Genomic DNA, 23,608 nt, shown 5'->3' with positions numbered 1-23,608 from the left:
TGTGCGAGGACCTGGGGTTCTGTAGATGAGGGTGCCTCTGAGTGTGGTCTTGGGGTCGGTGTGTATCTGGAAGTGAAGATGTTAAGCGGCTGTGAGGGTGTCGTCTGAGTTGGTCGTGATGCGGATGGTGTTCTTGTGGACGATGGCGATGCCTCCTCCTGTCTCGTTGACGCAGTCTCTCCGGGTGATCTTGTATCCGTCCGGGATGGCGACGGCGATGTCGGGCGCTGAGGAGGCGTTCATCCATGTTTCCGTGAGGAAGGCGACGTCTGGAGATGTGGTGTCGAGCAGGTTCCAGAGTTCCACGGCGCTCCCGAAGATGAAAAATGGCTCGCGAACGGGTCAAGCCAGCTACTACGCATGCTCGCGGAGCTATGCGTAGTTTCGCGGAGTGCAAGTGCATCTTCGCGTAGCTCCGCGGAGTGCGGCTACGCGAACTACGCCCAGGGTTAATGCTAACAGCACCAACTAAAGGACAAAGCGAAAATAACTAAATGGTTTGACCATAACTGCTCAAAGGCAAGTAGAGATTTGAAGAATGCTTTAAAAATCAAACCTAGAGATTTTGATCAAATAAGAAATCTTCGTTCGATTTATAAGAAGGCATTAAGAAAAAAGAAATCAAGGCCAACACCATAGAGTCCCTCCTTGACCCTTCAGTGCTGGGGAACAGTAGTAAGTTCTGGCAAATTATCAACAAACCTTTGTTTGATAATCCTAATGATACAGCCCTTGGTACTAACATCTCAGAGGAGGAGTGGGTGACCCACTTTAGTATAATTTTTAAGAGTAATGAGCAACAGGCAGAAAATGTCTTTTTAACTCCATCCGAAATTTTTTGTGCTTTTCAGTTAATGAGGTTGAAAGGGGTATCCAGGGACTAACTAGTAATGAGGCCCCGGGCCCGGATGGTTTACCACCGGACCTTTTTAAGTCCAGTATTTCCTTCTGGGCTCCCGTCCTCACTGCGGTAGTGAACGCAGCAGTCATCTCGGGGTGCCCAAATGCGTGGGGGTTATCGACTATAGTCCCTGTTTTTAAAAAGGGGGACCGTAGTAGCCCATTATGTTACAGGCCGATATCTTTAATAAATTCAGTAGCTAAAGTGGTAGGTGGTATAATTCTAAACGGGCTATCTACATGGGCCAAAGAAAACAATATTTTATCGCCTATACAATACGGATTCAGACCCGGTCATTCGACAATTACACAGTGTCTGAACCTGTATTTGATTTTAAATAAATATACCCTGGCCAAACAAGGAACTGTCTATATGGCATTTATGGACTTATCGTCCGCTTTTGACTGTGTGGACAGAGGCATACTATGGGCTACTCTGATAAAAATGGGCGTAGAGAGGAATCTTGTCAACTTTTTGGCCGATCTGCATTCGGATACAAGAGCCAACGTTCGTTACACCCAAGACCTAAAAGTAACGGGTGAATTTAGAATAAATCGGGGTGTACGACAGGGGTGCATCCTGGCTCCATTCCTCTTCAATTTGTATATCAACGAATTGTAGGAATTTCTTCTAAAGACTGAAGCAGACTACCCCTTTGTAGAGCGCAAAGGGGTTCCTGTGCTGCTTTATGCAGATGATGCTGTACTCATTTCTAGAACAGCAAATGGCCGTCAGAAACTACTAAATTCCTTCTTTAAGTTCATGGACTCCCGTGGCTTAAGTATTAACAATTCTAAGTCCTACGTCATGAAAATAGGACAGGGTACACGGAAAACTAACTCTTTCTGCATAAATGGGGAGAAAATCCCTACCACCAATACCTTTTCATACCTTGGAGTCCTCTTAGATCACAAATTATCTTGGGGTCCCGCAGTCACCAAAAAGAAGGGTGAGGCAACACGTGTTAATGCGGCCATTCTTGGCTTTGCGAAAAAAATTGGAAATTGCCCAATGGCCGCCCTGCTCAAACTATACCAGGCAAAAAGTGTTGCTGTCGCCTGATATGGAAGCGAGCTTTGGGGCTACTGTAAGATAAAGGACCTAGAGGTCACAGAAAATAATGTTCTGAAAAAGATACTGAGGCTGCCAAGGGGCACTGGGAATTTTTCGGTACATGAGGAGTTGGGTGTCCCCTATTTAAGTGACAGAATAGCAGTGAACCCGGTACTGTGCTGGTTGAATTGTTGGCTTAATACTGATATACCTCTCACCCAAGCTTTATTAAAAGAAGCCCTAACACTTGATGGGAGGTTTAAAGTTCCGTGGTTGAAGTATATAAAGGACTGTCTGACGGCATTTGGGCGGCCTGATTTGTTTTTTGCTCCCAACCTGATCACGAAACCCGATGTTATCTTTGCAAAAAATGCTATGTTAATACTAAGATGCTCAGACAGAGAAGAGGTTGAGCTACAGAAGGACAGTGTTAGGAAACACCTATTTCTCAAAACCTGTCCACAAATGGAACCTCATTTGTCATGGCATATGACTGGCTATGAACGTTTTTTGTTAATAAGGTTCCGCTTTGACCTATTCCATCTCTTACTGGCGCTTTCAAGTGGGGCTCATCGGGGTGAGGTGTTGCCAGCTTGCGGCTGCGACGGGACGTCTCCGCAAGATCTGGCACACTTTTTATTCATTTGCCCTTATTACACTTTACCACGGAAACTATATTCTAAACCGTGCCTCAAAAAACTGAACTTCGCACAAATCAAACCTGCACTTTACTATCTTCAATTGCTGAATTGTGATTGCACTTTATTTGTCTGTAACTTTTTAAAATCAGCCATCACCTTCAGGAAAAATATGGATGGATAATTATGCTGCTAATGCCTCAGGCACTTTTAAATTTTATAATGAAATTATTTATGTTTTTAATGTACTTTTAATAATGCTTTTGCTCATGTTGCCCGCTGCTCTCTCTTTTCTACCTTATACTGTGTATTGGATCTTTTACTTGTCAAATGAATTATCCGGACTGTTTTTAACTGTTTGTTGATGATATGTACTTTTATGATTGTAATGTTTACAATTGAATAAAGTTATTTGAACTTGAACTTGCCCCAGAGTTCATGTTAGTCCCACTGAAAAAGATAGTTTCTCAAAGTCCAGTGTGGAGAGTTCTAATTCACGTTGGAGGAGCTGCACGAGGGTGGTCGTCTCTATAGCACAGAGTGCAAGCCTGGCACCGTGGATGGTCATTGCTGTATTATGAAGATCCGGTTGGGCATCACAGATGTTCATGGCTGGAGTTTGGTGTTGTGGGTCACCTCAGACTGCTGTTGCTGTAGAACAAAGTTCAGGTCCAGTTGCAGGGCCAGGCAAGTTCAGTATTGCAGGTCAGCTGGACAGTTGCAGGGAGGCTTCAGGATCTTGTTGTAACCCTGTAACAAAGACAGAAGGTCCACCAGCTGCCACTTGTCACCTCTCAGGTAGCCTCAAATTAAGGAAGCAGGTCCATTTTAGCTTCTCAGAGAGCAGGGCAGTCCTCAAGCAGCAAGTTAGCCCCCTGGTAGCTGCAGGGAAGTCCTCTAGGGAGCAAGGCAGGCCTCAACCGGCATGGTTGTCCCTAGGGGACCAAGGCAGTTGTTTTTGTGTAATGTCGAAAGGCCGAGGAGTATACTAATGAGTGGTACTGGATTAACAAAATGTATGTGCCTTTGAAGTGGTGGGATTACCTATAAGACCCCCTTATCTGGTTCTGGAAAGTTCTTATCTCCTGTCAAGGCTCCAAGATGTCTGGGGTGATAAAAGACTAACGTTGGGTTCATTTGTGTGTGCAGAAGGCAAAGACCTTTGAAGTGTAGGTAGAGATTGGTACAGCTTCGCCCCTAACCATCCTGGCAAGATGACCTATCCTGTCTACACCTAATCCCCTTTTGTGTCACTGTCTGGAAAAAATATACAAACCCCAACAGCAGGGCCATTCACAGTCATTTCACTCAAGATACTGGCAGCAGGTAAAAATGATTAGGACAAGAATATGCCAACTTTTTAAGAGTGGAAATTTCAGAATTGTTACTTAGAATCCAACTTGCAATTAAGGATGATTTAAAATTACAATTAATTTAAGTGTAAACAACTTACCAATCAAAAGTTAGAACTTATTAAATGTAATAAGGAACCCTATATTAGTCAATGGGAGAAATGTGCTTTACAGTAGTGAAAAACAACTTTAGAACGTAGACTTTAACATGTAAAAATCAAACCTACGTGTTACATGTTTTAAATAAAGTGCACTCTGCCCTATGAGCCTCTTGGGTCTACTTTAGGGGAGACTTATATGTAATAAACAGGAGATTTAGGCATTCAAAAAGTTTATTTTGCCAAGTTGAAATGACAGTTTAAAACTGTACTATAGGCTGCAGTGGCAGGCCTGAGGCATGTTTTTAAAAAACTACTTTAGAGGGGGGCCCAATGAGTGCTGCATTTAATATACTCATACTTAGGTTTTACATGTAATGGCTTTGAAAAACTCAAAGTCTCAACCCAACTCAAACAACTTTTTACCTGAAAAAATCCATAAAAGTATAATTAAAAAGACAGTTTTTTGAGTGAGAATGCAGTTGATTGGTGCATACAAAAACAATTGTCCAATACTAAAAATTCAGGATAAATAGTTAAAATCAAGACAACTTGCAAATATTAGTCATTGCACTAGTTTGTACCTTTTTCTCTCTGCTTGAATTGTACAAAATACTGCCCATCAGATGAACAGTAATTTTCTGACACAAGTTGTCACAAGGGCATTTTGGCAGGCTCCATGATAAGGAAGGCAGCCTGAAAGTGTGAAGTGCTAAGATGAAAACAAGTCAAGTAAAAGTTGTGTTGCGAGGTATTATAGCAGGTTATAAATTGACCATATGAACATACCTTCAGCATGTATTAGGATTATTCTGCCCTCTCCTTTAAAAACTTCTAATCTTTACTGCTCTGCTCTGGATAAAAAAACTATTCTGGGACACCAAGCTCCAACATAGACTGTTTATTATAAGCATGACAAGGGATTTCTAGTGACTTATTCAGCTCAAGGCAATATTTTAGCACTGGTTTTGAAAATGTTGCCTCTGGCGCTAGCCACATTTTAATCCAAAGTAACATATGGGTTAATCGCATGGTATTTGATATGTAGTATACCCCTAATTTGGTGTGAAATATATGGGTGGCAGTACTCATAGATACTGAGAGGAGTCTATGTGAAAAAGATTTTACTCTCTTTGCAGGGCACCAGAATTAGTGTGACCCCATATACCCTACTGGAATACATTTGCTACTTTACAGCTGTAGCAACGCGCGACGTGGTCTCTGTCTGAGTTTGTTTGCTAAAGAAAAATTTCCTTGATCACCCTTGCCAATTTCTCTGATCTAATGTTTATCAGAAGCCCCCACTGCAGGGAGGTGGCAAGCATAATTCCCAAGAAATTAAATGCGATGGCCTTAGTGACCACTGCTCCCCGATGAAATGGGACTTGATTTTCGTGTTTCCTGGTCAAATCCTCATAATAAAAGATAAACTAAAACATACGTTTAAATAAAGAGTACTTATAAAAACCATAAAAGCATCTAATACATTTTGGAGAGCATTTTCAGGTTTGACTAAAAGTACTGCATCGTCGACATTTCGCAGGGTATGTATTGTGCATTTCACAACCTGGGGTACATCGGCACTATGTTGGGCAAGGAAGGATTCCAAACCCCTTATTTATAATAAAAACAGAAATACAGCCTTAACTCTTGAAGTAATTTTTAACTGTTTTGAGTTCTATCTCTTCCTTTGACCAACACTGGGTTACCTTATTGCATTTATAAGTGACAATTTCATATTTAGAGCAGATGGAGATATGCTGTTTACACTCAAATGAATTGTAGTTGACAGTCTTCTTTATTTGTAAAGTCAAATTTTAGGCAACAATTCAGAAAACAACACTTTTAGAAAGTTCGCATTTTCTTGTACCAAGCAGATGTGCCTTCTGCCAGTGTCCAGTGTCACATTACTGTGAATGGTCCTGCTATTGGGGTTTGTTTATTGCCAGACAGTAATACAAAGAGGTCATAGATGTGGACAGGATGGCCCATCCTGACAGGATGACTGGGGAGGGGCTATACCTAGCCCCACCTACACTTCAAAGGGCTTCCTGCACATGTAAAGGAATCTGACACCAGACCTGCCCTGTCTTTTGTCACCCAAGACAGTTTGGAGTTTTCACAGGGGAAGGGAAAGAACCTCCTACAACCGGATGTGGAGGTAGAACAGGGAATCACACAAATGCTGGAACCAGGATTAAATATTGGACATTTAAAACCACTTATTAGAACACTCCTGGACCTGTGAAAGATATAGAAGAAGGACTGCTCTTCTGCCAGATGACTACCCTGTGGCTGAGGACTGCCTTGCTGCCTGAGAAGAAAGGCGGGATCTGCTTACCCTCATTGCAAGCCAACCCAGATTGGCTCCAAGGGTCATTTTCAAAAAAATTGGACATTATTCCCAGTTCTTTGTAATAAGTCTGTGAGTCAGCTTTCACAGTTTGTGTATGTGGTGCACCTGTGCTTATGAATTAAAATGTATAAGAAATATGTAATCATATAAGGAAATGGGCAGATCGTATAATTGGGTCGGCCCACACCACACCTTTAGCTCGGAATTCCTGAGAAGGGTGATTATCGCCTCCCCAGACTCCTAGCAGCAGCTTATTATGTACCATAAGAACGGCGAACTATAAACAGTCATTGAGTTTCTATAGCGGGCTGAGTCAGCGTTGTTATCCTATCCAGGAAAGCCATACATGAAAGCCAGGCTTGACTCACAGAAGAATAGAACCATAACGAGGCTTGACACTCGCCTCAGTACACGGTTTGAAACTGAGGCTTGAAACGCGGAAATAAAATAAAGTCTAGCTCTCCGATCGAATCTAGTTTACAAAACGCGCGAAAGTAATGTGCACCAGCTGTGAGTTTATGAGGGTATCCAATGACAGTGCAAGCAAATGGGTTTAAAAACACACGCCCTAAAGAGGCCACTTATTTCACGATTTCAGGCCGAGGGAGTCAGGAATACAGGCGAATTGGGCGTGGAGAGACAAGGTCCTAAGAACCAAACGTTAAGGAGTGCTTAAACTTGGAAGAGTGGCATTAGATAAGAAGTAGGATAAGGGCCATAATAAGTAATGTGGAGTATGTACCTTTTTCCTTTTAGATTCCTAACAGAACCATAGGGAAACAAGGACAGTAACACATATCCACCCCAGCGACTCTCCAGCTAACCTCAATTGAGGTATGTTAATGTAAGAACCGCACTTGTAAATCAAGGTACAAAATGCCATTTTCTTGAAAAATATAGGTCTCCTTTTGTTCCTTCTCCCCACAGAGGAGAGAACTAGGCTTATCTGTTTGGGACGATTTTATGAGATCGAAGGGACTGGGGGAGTCGTACCGCCTTCGCAAGACAAATAATAGACAAATAATAGACTCAACGTGAGAGTGCCTTCCCAGTAGGTATCTTAATAGTATCTCTAAATAAGACAATCTGAAAAGAGAGGTTGTAGAGATGTAGGCTAATCGTACATCTCTCGACAGATAAGAGGACAATTAAAATATGAGACAACACATGCTGATGTGACGGGCATCAATAACCAGGAATAGACTTTAAGGTAAAGGCTTGTCGAAATAATTCAACTACATAACAAGTGGGGATAGTCAAACAAACCTCAGCAACAACCAAAATGTTTTCTGTTGCAGTTTGAACGCATATAAGGATGCCATCACATACAAAAGATATAGAACTCAGGGACAACGCACATGATTAGCATGAAAGAAGGTAAAAAAAAAAATGTACCCTGTACAGACTGTTTGAGGCATAAGTCAAGTATACATTGTAGTAAATGAGATCATATCAAGATCTAGAAGAGAGGGTGGTACCCCATGTGACCTCTAAAAACACGGGAAAGGCCTGGAAATGGGGTAGTCTGGATTTAAGAGCATCGCACAATAAGCCCATATATTAGCACTTAACAATTTAATTACTATGGATATGGCAATATTCCGACAATTGAAAAATGTGTATCCTGTAAAATAGTATATGTGAATAGACTTTAACCATCACAGATCTCTTAGGCAAAGTAATTAGGATCAGCCACATGTCCTGTGTTAGGAAAGAGATCCATAAATGTTGTCCTGATCCCCAATCAATTTATTTGGATAATAAGGAAGAAAAATTCTGCCTTTTTTAAGTTTAGGTGTTTAAAATGTGAGATTATAACAAGATGATTTCCATGCATGACACTTATTTAAATATGTTTATCTACAGGAGTTTACTAAAGTGGTAACCAACCAGTGCCCTTTACTAAGAGGGACACATCATAGAGTGTTGAAAAAGATGGTACATAACTGTTAAAAGCCAAAGCATACCTGCACAATCACGTGACCAAGCTCATTCCTGCAGACAAGATTAATTGGGCAAGTCCAGGATATAGTTTAATATTGGTCTGTTTAGATGTGCAACTTTGATGACAAATAGTACTGTCTGTGTTTGTCTCTCCCCTTGTCTCTTTTATTTAGTTGATAAGCACGATAACTAACTTGTGCTTGGAAGATTCTCTTCTAGCAGTAGATTTATGAACCTTGGATGCAAATTGTTTGTAATATACATTGTACATGTTTTTAATGAAATTATAATTTGTTGTGTTTTTTTAAATTATTGTATTGTTGATGAAATTTCTTTTTAACATAAAAATAAAACTTGAAAACCCTTTTTTTAAACAAATTTTCTGTCTATGCATTATATGTGTTAGAGACCGGTGCTAATATATGGGCTAATGTCTCCGTTGTTTCCGCCAAGGGATTCCCTTGTTATTTCACTATGATTGACTTTATCCTTATAGCTCAATCAGTGCTGAATGTTATGCTCTCAGAATTTTGCATGCTAAATACCCTCCTTTCGATGTGCAAGCACTGAAAGTCAACATGAAAAAAAACAGTGTATTGGCAACCCAGTAACAATATCACACAACTTTTACCGAATGTGTGAACTTTGTTTAAAGCCAAATTCACTCCTACAACCAGAGATCAAAGCAGTCTCTTTTGGAGAGAAAATACAACATGAAGTGTATATTGAGTAGCATACACTTCAATCGAGAGCTGTTAGCAGCAGCTAATAAGTGGATAGCTTTAATCAAAGCTGCAGCACCTGGATCGTTGTTTTGTTTTACAAAAATATGTTTTGAGCTGTTTACAACACAAACCCCAGAAGTAATTTATGAGAGGTGCTGTGATTGCTGAACTATGCCAGCAGGAGTATATCTTTGTGCTATATTAATAGGTGGTGTGAGTTTGAGTAGTTTACAACAAGATATGTGGTATGCCCAACCACAAAGGACAAGGAGTGGGCTGGGGCAGGATGAATGGGTAATGGGCGGAAAAATTCATGTTGAGTAATTTGAACCCAAAACAGAAACACCAACATGACCTTGTCCACGTGTTCCATCTAAGCGAGACACCCCAAACCTTGAAAGTAAACTGTAACCATGATTCCCCTAAACTAGGAAAGGAGGTGGTCACTGCTCTATTGTTTGCTGATGACACAATACTAATCTCTCAAACCACAAAGGGCTTGCAAAATTTGGTTAACCAATTTAACAAATATTGTGATGAAAAGGGGCTAGAAATGAATTCTTCTGAAACCAAATACATGGCCCTGAACCCACAAAAGTCCTTCAAAAAGAATCTAACACTACACAATCAAAAATTGGAGTATGTGGATAGTTTCAGTTATCTAGGCATGACGATAGACAGTAAAATTACTTGGAAGGGCCAGTTGGAAAAGAGTAGACTGTCTCTTAAACAAAACTCACTTCCTATCTCGAAAATCCAAGGGGGGAGTCTCTCAAAGGCAATATCACCAGCCCTAGATGTATTTAAGTCAAAAGCACAATCTGCGGCGCTTTAAGGTGCAGAAATCTGGGGACCTTATTCCAGTAAGAATTTTGAGAGAGAAGAAAATAACTTTGTACGTCGTTTACTTAGAATTCCTAACAGAACTCCACTTCTCCCAATATTTTTAGATATTGACCTCAAGCGTACAGATGCATATGCAACTTTAAGACTGCTCATGTACTGGGTTAGATTGTGGACTACGCCCGAGCTGTCCAGTTATAAAAATGGGTTAGTGGAAATTATGAGTATGAATTCCTGTAATGAAATTAAATGGTTAAATCACATTTGTTCTTGGTGCACTAAACTGGGGCTAGCCCACTTCTGGAATAATCCTTCAGCCATGACTCCAAATTGTAAACAGCAGCTTAAAAATGTATACTGGGCTTTTGTGAATAACGAAAGATTGCTTGACCCAAACACCGGTATCCTTACATAAAAATTTATGTTAACTAAGGACACTCCCTGCTTCGAACAATTTATGGATGAAATACAGCCTCCACTGACAAAATCTTTGTTTTTGAAATTTAGATACGGAATATTACAAATTAATTCAATAACTAGCAGATGGAGGAACAAACCGGACTGTAATCTTTGTACTTTGTGTAACCAGGAGGCAATTGAAACTACTAGCCATGTGTTTTTCTTTTGTACTGCATATAAGTCTGCCAGGTCCAAATGGATTAAACCACTATGTAAAAACTTGGGGATAAGACAACTTATTGTAGCGGAACGTATATTTGCCTCAAACACCTCGAGGCTGGTGGTATTTACTTTGAGCAGGTATTTATTTAACGTTTATTTGATAAGGAAGAAACATGGTCTATGTATATAAACTCTCCAATCCGTTTATTTTATATTGTGATAATATCCGTGCTGTTTTGGCACTTTTAATTCTGGCTTTTTATCTATTTATTCCTGTAGTGCTATTTTTACTGTGGTACTGTAATTGTGTGGTGATGCAATAAGGGTTTTCTTTTAGCAATTTCCTTCTTTCCAGATGTATTGGCTTGCCACTAAAATGTAAAAAATTGATATTGTGATAATGGAAATTTTATTGAAATGTGAGTTTTTATGTACTTTTATGGATTTTAGCCGAAATAAAGTTTTTGAATTGAATTGAATTGAAAGTAAACTCCTCTAAATGAATGCATGGCCACATGAACCATTGGAGCTCCTTCAAAACTCGTAAAGAAGATCCTGTCCTTTCCTTCCGCTTTATATGAACTAAGGTATTCTGGGCACAGTAAAACTATTCTTTTGATACCACTATGTTGCCCTGCTTCCTCAGATGATTTTTGTCATCAGACCAAAGAAAAGCCTCAACACTCCCCTTGAAGCTTTCCATAATACCAGAGGGGGGATGCTTTGAGCATCTTTCTTCCCCACCTCTATTAGAGTAACAACACCAAAGGAAGCAAATTGTAGGGTCTTCAGCATCCAGCTTATATATATGGATTTGCATATGCATGCAACTATGTGTTGGTATTTGTGGAGCGCCAACGTAGCTCAAGAGTAACATAGGGCTGAACGGGGGTATGGCCTCCAGGAGGATACAATCATTGGTGGTAAGGTCAAGTATAGACTGCCTGGTCAGTGGTAGTGCTCTTTGATGAGGCGTGTCTTAAATTCTTTTCAGACATATAAAAGGGTTGGTGCTAATTCTCTTTGCCTGTTATTCATCCTTGATGTCTTTTTTGTGTGTGTGCTGAAGATGGGTGGCCCCTACAGAGAAGATTTCTCCTCGTGCATTTTGTGATCAAAGCAGAGGGTCAGGGAATTAATGAATTTGCAGATGGAACACTAATACGGATCTGTACACATCTCTTAGTGCCTAAGTTCAGGTCAGTCAGTCAGAAGGAGTGGCATATCCTTCAGGGTTCAAGAAAAAAAACCTCTGGAACTCGCTGGCTCATCATTTGAAACCTGAAATATTTATTTCAGAAAACAAAGTGAGAACCTGGCTCTTCAATACAACGATCTAAATCTACCATCTGTCTTTCTAGATTCTAACATATTTTATTCCACAGCACTAAGAGACACATGTGGTGGGGCTCATTTCCCATCACGCCTAGGGATGGTTCTCAGACAGGACTGTATACCTCCACCCTGTTAACATTCTGAGTAGGTGTTAAATCTCACGTTCATTTTTTTTAATGTTACCGGTTACACATTTTTATAGCATCATGGGGATCCGACTACAATGTATAGGGTTGAGGATTGCCGTGCATAATATGCTGTGTTGATATTATTACAGTCTCTATTGCTGATTATACTATATAATAGAAAACTAAAACAATATGATTAAAAAAAGACCCATGTTGTGCATGTAATGCATTCTAAATACTCAAGTAGAAGATGTACATCTATAAGAACACTCTGAGCAATGAGTAATTACAAGCCTATACTTGGCTTCATGTCTAAGTCTAAGTGGTTTGGTGAGAGGAGGTAAAGGATGCTGTCAGGTCTCTGAATCAAAAGCACCTCAGACACAGAACCTTTGGAAGGAAGGATGCCCTGGTTGCCCCCTTTGTGTTTGGATTTGTGAGATCAGCAGGCGATTGGGCTCCATGTCCAATGACAGGATGTAGTCCCAGGGAGGTGCACACAGCTGGTGTCCTGCAGCATAACAAAGGCAGAGTTTGCATCGAGAGAGTAACTGTACATAGTACAGGTGGATGTACCCCCCGTCCGTCCCTCGGGCGATTCTTGTGGGGCTGCTCCCCGGAGACCCGGCGGCTGTGCGTGCATACTCTTGGTGTGCTTGTGATATATGGACGGCGACCAGGGGATTCTTTGACTACGGAGATCCGGTGGCGAGAACTGCCTAAAATGGTGACTAAAACTGACAGCGAGAAGCACTCTTCCAGGGGGTCAAAGGGGCTGAAACAGGTACAGGCGAACAAACTTGACCGCTATACGATGCCAAAGGGCTCCCCATCTGAAACTAGATTCAGCGTGGTGGGCGGCAGAGATTTAGGGAGTCCAGGGACAAAACTGACATTGACGGATGTCATGGCGGCGATAGAGGCAATTAAGTCAGCTCTTGGGCAACAAATGGTGACACTGGACACCAAGCTTGACACTGTGTCAATTGAAGTTAAACTCATCCGCGTGGATCTTATCAAAGTAAATAAGAAGGTCAAATCACTGGACATAAAAACCGCCAGCCTGGTGGACGATGTGGCCCAGCTTCAGCAAGAAGTGAGTGTCCTTAAATCGTCCCAGGTCCAGGGGTAGCGTAAACTTGAAGAATATGAAGAGAGGCCCCTGCGCAACAATGTCCTTATTTTAGGATTGCCTGAAAAAGCAGAAGGTCCAGCCCCTGACCTGTTTGTGGAGGAGTTATTCCTCCAGCATCTCAAGCCCAAGGGAATCGGGAAATTCTTCACTATCAAACGCGCCCATAGGCTCCCAGGTGGGAGACCGAGGGCTGGAGCACCCCCACGCCCCATGATTGCCAGAGTGCTTAACTTTAGGGATAGAGACACTATCCTTCAGGCTGCACGTCAAGGAGGACCCCTCCATTATGAGAATGCCATGCTTTCCTTCTTCCCCGACTTTACTTAACTGGTGCAGAAGCAATGCCGTAACTTTCTGTCTGTCAAGAAAAAAATGTGCGACAGAGGATACAAATATGCCATGATGTTCTCGGCACGTCTGCGGGTGGAGGACGATGGTCAGGCATGGTTCATTGATTACCCGGATGTGGCATCCGACTGGATTGACAGCAGCTCCCCCCGATGGCTCCGAGTCTCGTGCTCGCGATCGGAGGGAAGAGGCCGAAGAACAGTAATGAGTCCAGCCTCGCTACGTGAGCTCTCCACAGACTGTCAGGGACTGGGTCGTGATTTGGCAGGCGGCCTGGTAGGAACTACCCGGAGAGCATTGAACTATATCAATGTTTTTGTGCTTGGATGGACCGTAGTGTTTACTGAACTAAGAGGATAAGGGGGAGGGTGCGGAAAGCCGTTTCCCCCTCGTTTACTACATTTAGTAGCCGAGAAGTTGTTTGTTTAGCGTGATAGGCACTCTGCTAGTTGGGGATGGGCTTTTGCAGTATATAGGGTGCAGGGTGGGCAGGTGGGGGACCAGGGATGTTTTAAGTTTGGTTTCATTTTTTTTCCTTTTTTTGATTTACATTTTTGAATCAGGTGATAACATTGTAAATGTACTGAAAATGTGGATTTTATGTCAGCTTAGAAGAGGCAAGGTCACAGTAAGACAAACTTCAAGTGGGTCAAATGTCGACACCTAGCGGGAGGTCGGGGTTAAAGGTGCTGAGTTGGAATGTGAATGGCCTTGGGGATCAGATCAAGAGAGGAATGTTGAGGCAGTTGGTGAGAAGACATTCTCCTGATGTCGTACTATTGCAAGAGACACATCTCATAGGTGATCGCTGCATGGCTCTCCATAGGGGAGGCTATAGACTGGTGGCACATACTGGGTTTACCACGGGGTCTAGGGGGATAGGAATATTGGTGAAAAACTCCTTTCCTTTAACATTCCAAGCCACGTGGTCTGACAGGAGGGGTCGCTACACTGGAATCTCGGGGCAGTTGGAAGGGAAGACGGTTACCTTCTTCTCGATATATGTCCAGCCGAACCTCCAATCTGACACTTTCCATGACCTTGGTGATGTCTTTCTCACCCTGCCCCTGGGATTTCTGATTTTGGGTGGCGACTTTAATGCAGTGCTGGACCGTGAGCTAGCCAGACACCCGGCCCGAACACTCAGACCAGCACATAGATGGCTCTCAGAATTCTTACCAACTATGGGGCTTGTGGACAGCTGGTGGGTACGTAATACGATACAGACATACTACACGCACATGTCTGCAGCACACCACCACATGTCAAGACTAGACTACATACTGAGCCGGCGGCCCTAGCAGCTACAGTCAGAGAGGCACGATATCTCAGTCGGGGGATATCCGACCATTCTCCCATGTGGTTGAGGGTGGAACTCAGACAACCGGCAGTCAGAAGGGTGGCACTTGAGAGACCCAGGGACTAAGAAGGAAATTGTCAAGATTACAGATCGCTACTTTCAAGAAAACGTAGGTACTGTCGAATCTGCACAGTCATTGTGGGAAGCATATAAGACGGTAGTCCGCGGGGAAGTCCTGTCTTTGATTGCGGGGAAGGAGGTGGAGGCAGATGTATCTTGGCTGGAAGAATTGGTGGCAAGGACGGCCACTCCGGAGGACGTGCACCTTTTAAAATTAAGACAGGAAGATTACAGAAGCCTTGCTAAGGATAGGGCGGTAGCTCAAAATAATGCCACTCAAAGCCGAATATATGAACATGGAGAAAAGGCTTGTAAACTGATTGCTTGGCTGTAACATGGGGAGTGGGCGTCGCGGCTTGTGCCAGAGGTACAAGGAGCGGGTTCCAGCATGGTCACAGAACCCCAGGCAGTGGCAGATGAGTTCTCCGACTATTACAGAGGTGTGTACACTTTGGTCGGTGGATATACGCAGGCTGAAAATAGTGATATGATAAAGGACATCTGCATGCCTATACTGTCGGCCGATGATAAAGGATATTTAGATTCCCCTTTCACAGATGATGAAGTGGCGCAGGCGATTAGAGGGGTAAGATCCGGGAAGTCAACCGGCCCAAACGGAATCCCAATGGAACTGTATAAGTTAAATGCCCACAAGCTTGCCCCATATGTCCGATCCATGTTCACAGAAAGTAAGGAGAGAGGTCGACTCCCGTATGACCAGCGGGTGGCAAACATAGTAGTTATACACAAAGCAGGCAAACCCAAAATTCTATGCTCCTCATACAGGCCAATCTCGCTGCTCAATGCAGAGCCTAAAATCCTGGCGAAGCTACTGGCTACCAGACTGGTAAAAGTAATCACCAGCTTGATACTTCCAGACCAGTCGGGCTTTATGCCACGCCGAAACACAGCTCTCAATCTGCGTAGGTTGCATGGGATACTGGGTGGTGCCCCGTCGATTCATGAGCCAGCGGTATTAGTGTCACTATACGCCACTATGGCATTCGATAGGGTCGAGTGGTCCTGCCTGTTTGCAGTATTGTCGAAGATGGGCTTTGGACCGGAATTTGTAAGCTGGGTACGTCTGTTGTACGCTGGCCCCTTGGCCAGTGTATTCATCAATAACTATAAGTCGGCCGACTCTCCCCTAGGAAGAGGCACGAGACAGGGGTGCCCCCTGTCCCCGCTCCTCTTCGCTCTAGCCTTAGAGCCTCTGGTGGCATGGGTCAGAAGGGACCGATAAATACGAGGTCTGCAGTGGACACTGGAGTGGGAGGATAACATCTCGTTGTATTCGGATGATAACCACCTTTACCTCACTAACCCCAGGGATTCTTTGATCAATTTTCTAGATGTACTTGCCATATTCGGAAGATATTCCGGATTCGAAATTAATTGGACGAAGTCGCTGCTCTTAGTCCTCAGGGGCGAATTGCCGGTGCTCCCGCAGTTGTGCTCCATACAGATTGAGCCGGCAGGATTTAAGTATCTTGGAATATACGTTACACTTGACCCGAATAAATTATATCTTAATAATCTGGGACCTCCCCTGGATCAACTCAAGAGGGACGTGGAGCGCTGGAAGGCTCTTCCGCTATCCCTGTTGGGTAGAGCAGTCTTGTTTAAGATGATGGCCCTTCCGCGATTTCTATATGTATTAGAGAATACAATGGTCTCGGTACCAGCATCCTATTTCAAAGAGATTGAGGCTCTCCAGAGGAAGCTTCTCTGGGATGGAAGATCCTGCATAGCATTTTCTAAGCTTACTCTCCCGTGGTACAGCGGTGGGATTGGGCTGTCAGACCTGCGGAAATACTATTGGGCCTCTCAGCTCGCTGCGGTGAACCATGTTCTTTATGGACCTCTGGGAGATCCAGGATATGCCATGGACCGTGGGCTGGCGCCGGAAGGTGACCTCACCAGACGTTGTACACCAGACCGAAGCGGTTTTCCCTGGTGAGTCCTACGGCACATGCTGACCATGTGTGGCACACGGCGAATAGATATCTTGCTTGGGAGGGGAGACTCACCTTGGCCACCCCCTTATGGAATTCAGAGAGACTAGGGAGCTTGTGGAAGACCAAGGTATTTGACAAATGGGATCTTATCGGGATCACACAGATTAAAGATATGTGGATAGGGGGTACAGTACATACCTTCGCCTCTCTCAGTCAGCAATACAGCCTACACGATAGCGAGTTCTTTCGGTACCTCCAGGTTAGGCACGCACTCCTCACACACATACCTAGGGATGCCGCACTTCCTGAGGCCTCTCATCTGGAGGACCGTGTGCTAGATGGTTACCTCCCCGAAAAGACTATTTCTTTAATATATAAAACGCTCATTAATCACTCGGAGGACCTGCTGGGACATAAGAGCACAGTGGATTGCTGATGGGGTGGAGTTAGATGATGAAGATTGGACGGAGGCAATCACCTCTCTGAGAGTGGTTGCGATTCAGATGTACTAGGGGCAGCACATTTGTGTGAAAAATGGAGAGGCAGCTTTAAAGTTGCTCTGTGTTTTCGCAGTGCAGGTGGCAACCCACCTACACTTTTCAGGGGGATTAGAGATCCCCTTGTAAGAGGGTGCAGTCAGTGACTGCACAAACATGCAAGGGATGTCTGGGGGATCTATTGCAACCCCTTCACCCCCTCCAGAGAGCTGACAAAGGGGACTCACTAACAGTGTGCCACCTTTCAGGTGGCACAATGTCAGTGCACTGTGAGAGATTATTTGCCTCTGTGTCCGCATCTGTAATATGATGCTGGCACTGAGCAAAGAGATTCCCTCATTTGTATGGGGAGCGCCCCCAGGCAAATTAGCCAATGCCTTGCGAAGATAGCGCTGGTCATTTAGGAGCACCAGCACTATCAGTATTACAGAAGGGGCTGAAAAAGTGTCTGCCCCTCCTTCTATAATACCAAAGTGATCCAAAAGCACGCAAAGCTGGCGCAAACACCCGTTGAGCCTCTGGGACACTTAGTGTAATATGGCCCCTGGAGTTCTAGAGCAGAGCAGAGAAACAGAATATCAGGACTACTACCATGAAGTGGCTTTAGAAGCAGTTCTCCCGAGTTTTCCAGTGCTATTTGTGAGGAGCTAATCTGGGGTACATCAATTTTTTTGACTTTGCATTCTGGTACTTGTAGTCTTGTTTACCGCTCTCTGTACATTCAGTGTTACATGTACTGGAATGGAAAGAGAAAATGGCTACTGAGCCACCACTGTCACATTGACCTGGGAAACTGGAGAACTCTACATTACACCATATTCTCCTCCTCATCACATTGCTATTGAGCATGTGATAAGTAAAAGGAATATGAGGTTAGTGCACTATTTTTACAACATTCCAAGATATGTCTTTGGTAGTAGATTCCTCCCCACACACTGTAAATGAGTTTATATGCTGTATCAGTTTTGATACATATTACTGGACTAAAGGTGCTTTAAAATGAAGCATGGCTCAGGAAGTTTAAAGTGCTTGACGATGCCCCCAAGCGCTGAGGGTGGTCCATAAATAATTTACCTCCATGATATGAGGACAAAAGGTTTTACAGTCTAGTGGTTTTATTTGAGGAAGACAGCTCATTCTGGTAGCTGTAGCCATTTATTTCTTCACTTGAAAAAAAATTGCACACCTGATTAGTTGTTAAAGAAAGTTCAAGGCTAGGTTCAACATGTCCACGTGCCTTAAAGCTATTCGACAACCCTATTTAAAATTACCTACTTTTCTAAAGTTTCTAACAATGGGACTCTTCTGGAACCTCTGTGACCCACTGAGGGTTTTCGCAGAATCAAGCAAAAATATCACCTTCAATTTAGATCATGGGCGGCTGGTATTAAAGGACTTTGGGGCTGTGTCCCTCCACTTTTGTGACCTCTCTATTTAGGTACTTACTTAAATACATTTTAAAAATGAACCCATTTGCTTAACCCTGGCGCCAAGTGAGTAGTGTACTTTCATAAGCCCCACTGCGCCTGCGTGAATATTTGACTGTGATTGCAAATTAGAGCTGACACAGCTTGTCCATGCCCAGCCCTAATGATTTTCCATGATGCAGTGACGTGCCTGTCTTCTCTCCTCCTTCACCATTAGCTCCATAGAAAACATCCATAGGGGTTTTAATATCCTGGCCAGACTTTGAAAGACTGCATGTCACTCTGTTGTACGGCATTTTAGATTCCAAATGGATTTTCCCGATTCATGCCCTTTTTTAGGTACAATTCTCGTTGCCCTTATATAAGAAATCAAGCCCTTATTTAGGCTTAGCCCATCCAACCCAAATACAGGCATGGCTACTTCCATCCGTTCACCAAATGTCACAACGATTTCTTGGGAAACCAGCTTAAGCGGGTAGGGACTTCCCCTTGCTTGAATATTGATTTCTCCAAGAACTCAGTTACTTTACAATGAACAACTGTTAATTATGTATGTATTTTTATATGGCTTAGAAACCATACACAGCTCGTACAGTATTATTTCATATTACTGTTTACGCTGTACGCATTATACTTTGCATTCTGTCTAACGATTGTAGCAGTTTACCTCTCTTGCATGAGAAAGAAGACTGTTGAATAAAAAACAATTTAAAACACTTGTGTCACTATTTCTCTGCAACTCTGTAGAAACGAAGCATGCACGATTGACTGAGTAAAATAGTTATCTATTGTTTCCCCGACTCTGAGAGATACATTCTTATTCTTGGGGAAACAAAGTTGTCATGTTTATGCAGTTGTCAGAAACTAATCCCTTCTTGTGTATTAGAGAAAGTTTCTAGTGGCCTCTGAGCTAGCTGGCACTCACAATTAAGTTTAGTATATTAGATAGAGACCTATTGACTTAAGTCCTACGTCAAATCTATAGGATATATTATTCCAATGCGCAGAGCCTATTGGGAATGTAAGAACTACACTACATCCGATGCTATTACTCCACCATATCTTATCTCCTTAAAGGGTGGGGTACGAAATCCACTGCAGAAACCCCCTACAAGGGATGGTGGAACATTTTATGTGTCACTAGAGGTGCTGATAATATCATGTACGAGAAAGCACACAACACCTCTGGCTCACGGGGTCTATGGGACTCACTCAACCTTTATCTCCAAAAAGTGGAACCCCTATAGGCCTCACTTATTGGGGCTAAAACCACCCACACACATCCTAGGCCTTGCAGACCTGACAGGTGATCCAAACGCCTCGTCTCACCCTTCCTTCCATTACCTCCTCCCCTCTTTTGTGTCTTCTCTATCTCTTCCTCTCTAGCACACTTTGCCATTCCACTCTACAACCAAGTAGTGTATGCCAGTATCTACTCTGCTCTTGCGTAGGGGCCATCATACTTGTTGCTACCCCCTTTTCTGCCTATAATAGGCCCGTAATCACACCTCTAATATTATTAAAACGACCTGTAAGACCACATCCTATGTAATGTAATGTAATTTCGTCCTACAATGAAATTGTATACTGCAATATATGTTACCTTGTAGTGCGCAAGTATCTCTCACTACGTATCTGCTTATTGTTTCTCTGTTTTTCTTTTACATATATCACGAAAATAAAAAATGAACACAAAAAAATAATTGCCACACTGCGAAGTGGTGTCCCGTCCCTCAAAGATATGTAAATACTGCATTACTTCCATTGTCTATTTGCAGTATATGATGTGTACACTATGTATATGATATGCCACATATGTTTATCTATAAAACAATAAAAATGTTTGGGAGAAAAAAGGGTGGGGTGTGATCAGCTAGCCTTACTGACCATACTCCGCTCTATGACGATTTGGGAAAGGGTGGGTTAATAAGCATGTCACTGGACATCACACAGACCTTATATATTAATTTTTTTTTAAAGGTATGTGAGGCTTGAAATCCCCCTTGCCCCATCCCAGGAAGCTGGAGGAGAGCTGAGATGGAGAAAGGTAAGTGCATACATAACTTCATAAGGTGCTTGTCTCTGACACAAAAGTGTGTTACAGGACGTGACCTCAAGCCATAAACACGCCTAGAATACTGGAGCCGAGCATTCACAGAAAAAACGCTGTTCTCTCAGCTCTGCAGTCCTCTAAGCGCATTTTATGTCTCTCTAAGGCAGCACTGGGTTTAGTACTTTATTGTCATTACAAGTGATGCTTCTTTTATTTTCTCTGCAGATTAATTGCTAAATGCCTTAAATCATATCAAACAGATATAATCTGCAGATGCAATGAATCAAACAGCACCAAAGCTTCTAAGTGTAGCTTTTCCCTACCGAAATGTCTGGTTACTGGATAGGTGATGCTATGCGCGTTAATGCGACTGGATGAGTCATAGATTGCAGGGTTTGGATAAATGTCGGTTGCTGGGTATACGAGGTGGGTGAATTGCATTGGATGGCTTAATGTAGATGAGTGACTCTAAATGGGTAGATGAATGAAGGCAATGGGTGAGGGTGAGTGGATTGTTAAATGCAGGTGGGTGAGTAGGTGAATGGAAGTAAGGGCGATATGTATCAACATTCCATTGTGCGATTCCTAAATAGCGATTTTTAAGGAATCGCTATTTTGGAATCGCAAAATGGTATGTATGTAGAAATCAGCTTCTTTTTAGCGATTTCTTAATATTCCTTAATTGCGATTAGCAAATTGCTAATCGCAATTAAGGAATAATTTCCCATTCATTTCGATGGGCCAGGAAGCCCATAGGCATGAAGGGGAAATGTGCGATTAGCAATTAGCTAATCGCAAATTGAGATTATTTTCATGGGTGCAGGGGTGTCCAAAGGACACCCTGCTGCACCCATGAAAATGACATGTGTGCGCATATGGCACACATACATGCCCTAAAGGCATGTATGAGCGTCACATGGCACCTTTTGTTTTTAAATAAAATGCTTTTTATAAGGAATTCGCAACTTACCACCAACTTGAAGTTGGTGGTAATTTGCGATTCCTTAGGGACAATTAGCAATATTTTTTTGCATCATACATTGCATTTAAGGAATAGCAAATTTTGCAATTCCTTAAATGCAATCGCAAAATACGGAATAGCAATCTGTGCGATTCCTTATTTTGAACCACATTTGTTTAATACATACCATATTGAGAATTCGCATTCGCAAAGGCCGAAATTCTGTGATTTTCGGCCTTTGCGAATGCGAATTTCAATGATACATATGCCCCTATGTTCGGTAGTGAGGCGCACTCACACAGCAATACTTTCATGTTTGCATTTGTGCCCCACCACTGTAATCATCAGCCGCCACTGCGGTCCTAAAGACTTGACAAGTATTGAAGGGTGACACACTGAAGAAGAGACTTTTGAAAACAGATGCTTATTTCGGTCGGCAGCCAAACACTACCAAAGATCACAGGCATGTAAATCCGACATACATTGGCACACATTATACATACAGGAGGCTCGAAAGAGGTAAAAGTATTTGTGATACAGAGACTCAGAGACTGAAAAACACCTGGGGGCATATTATCAAGGGCCATATCGCCACTTTTGCAGCACTTTTTGCCGGAAAAGCGTTTATATTTTTATGCCCTATTATCAAGCCTGCGCTAACATGCGTTAGCGCAAGCTTTCACGCTTTAGCTGTCGTTTTTACTATCGCCTTGCATGTCAGCGATATTTATCGCTAATGACAAGCAAGGTAGGCGTTCCTAACCTCAATACGACAAACAAAGTCTCTAACAGCAAAGAGTGCAGCAAAAGCGGTGATATGGCCCTTAATAATATGCCCCGCAGGTTTTTAACCCTTGATTAAAACCTGATTTAGCCACCTTGTTAATGGGCGTTGATGATAACGCGCTAACTCAGTGATGTAATTCAGCAATAGCCGACGATATGTCAAATCGCGCTAAGCACGCTTAGCGTTAATTTTCGCTGGCGGTTGATAATATGCCCCTGATTACCTGCTTAATGGCACATACAAAACCAAGCACCCAAGTGAAAATTGATCAGGCGGACAACTTTTACATAGGGCTGCTGGGATAAGATTGCACCCCAGCCCTGCCTGCACTAATGATTGGACCAATAGTCACAAGGCAATGGAACACCAATGAGCAATTATTTCGAGGGGGGTCTTTGCCCATAAAAAACATCCTGAAAATAAGCCTCTGCCTGTCAGTTTAATAGTTGGTTGAGTGCCTTGGACAACATATAGAGACAGGTTCTTGCTAGTTCTATTTTATTCCAACTAACACCCTTTGAACTTTTGTCATTAACCTCACATATAACCTCACCATATAACCTCACAAAAAAGGTTTCATTTATCATTCAACAGTACAAAGCAATGTTAAACAATTATCCCTTTCACCTTCAGACACAGCAGAACGTTATGGAAATAAAATGACGAATACGAGACTGGAAGAAACTGGCAAGATGCACCTTCCTTAAATTTCAAATTCAGGTACCGGCTTGAGTTCATTCAGCAGTTTCCTGGTTATGCAAGGAGATCTTCCAGTTTTTTTTCGTTGTCATTAAAAATTATAATTATAAGTTAGAGATCCAGAAAGTTCTCTGATATTTTCTTCACTGTGGTGTGCAGATGCCTACGCTGGTACAACTGGTTGGTGCCGCTCAATCGGGCATTTATTAGAGTACCCTGCCAGTCCATATAAACCATCTACTCTTCATACCCCTTTCTATCACTCCTTTGTGCTCTTAAGATCTCCAGACACTCTGACTGTTTCATAGAGGGAAAACCCTGTCAGCAAT

The sequence above is a fragment of the Lissotriton vulgaris genome, chromosome 8 (genome assembly GCF_964263255.1).
Source record: "Lissotriton vulgaris chromosome 8, aLisVul1.2, whole genome shotgun sequence".
Classification (NCBI taxonomy): domain Eukaryota; kingdom Metazoa; phylum Chordata; class Amphibia; order Caudata; family Salamandridae; genus Lissotriton; species Lissotriton vulgaris.
Note: the sequence above shows the minus strand (reverse complement) of the source record.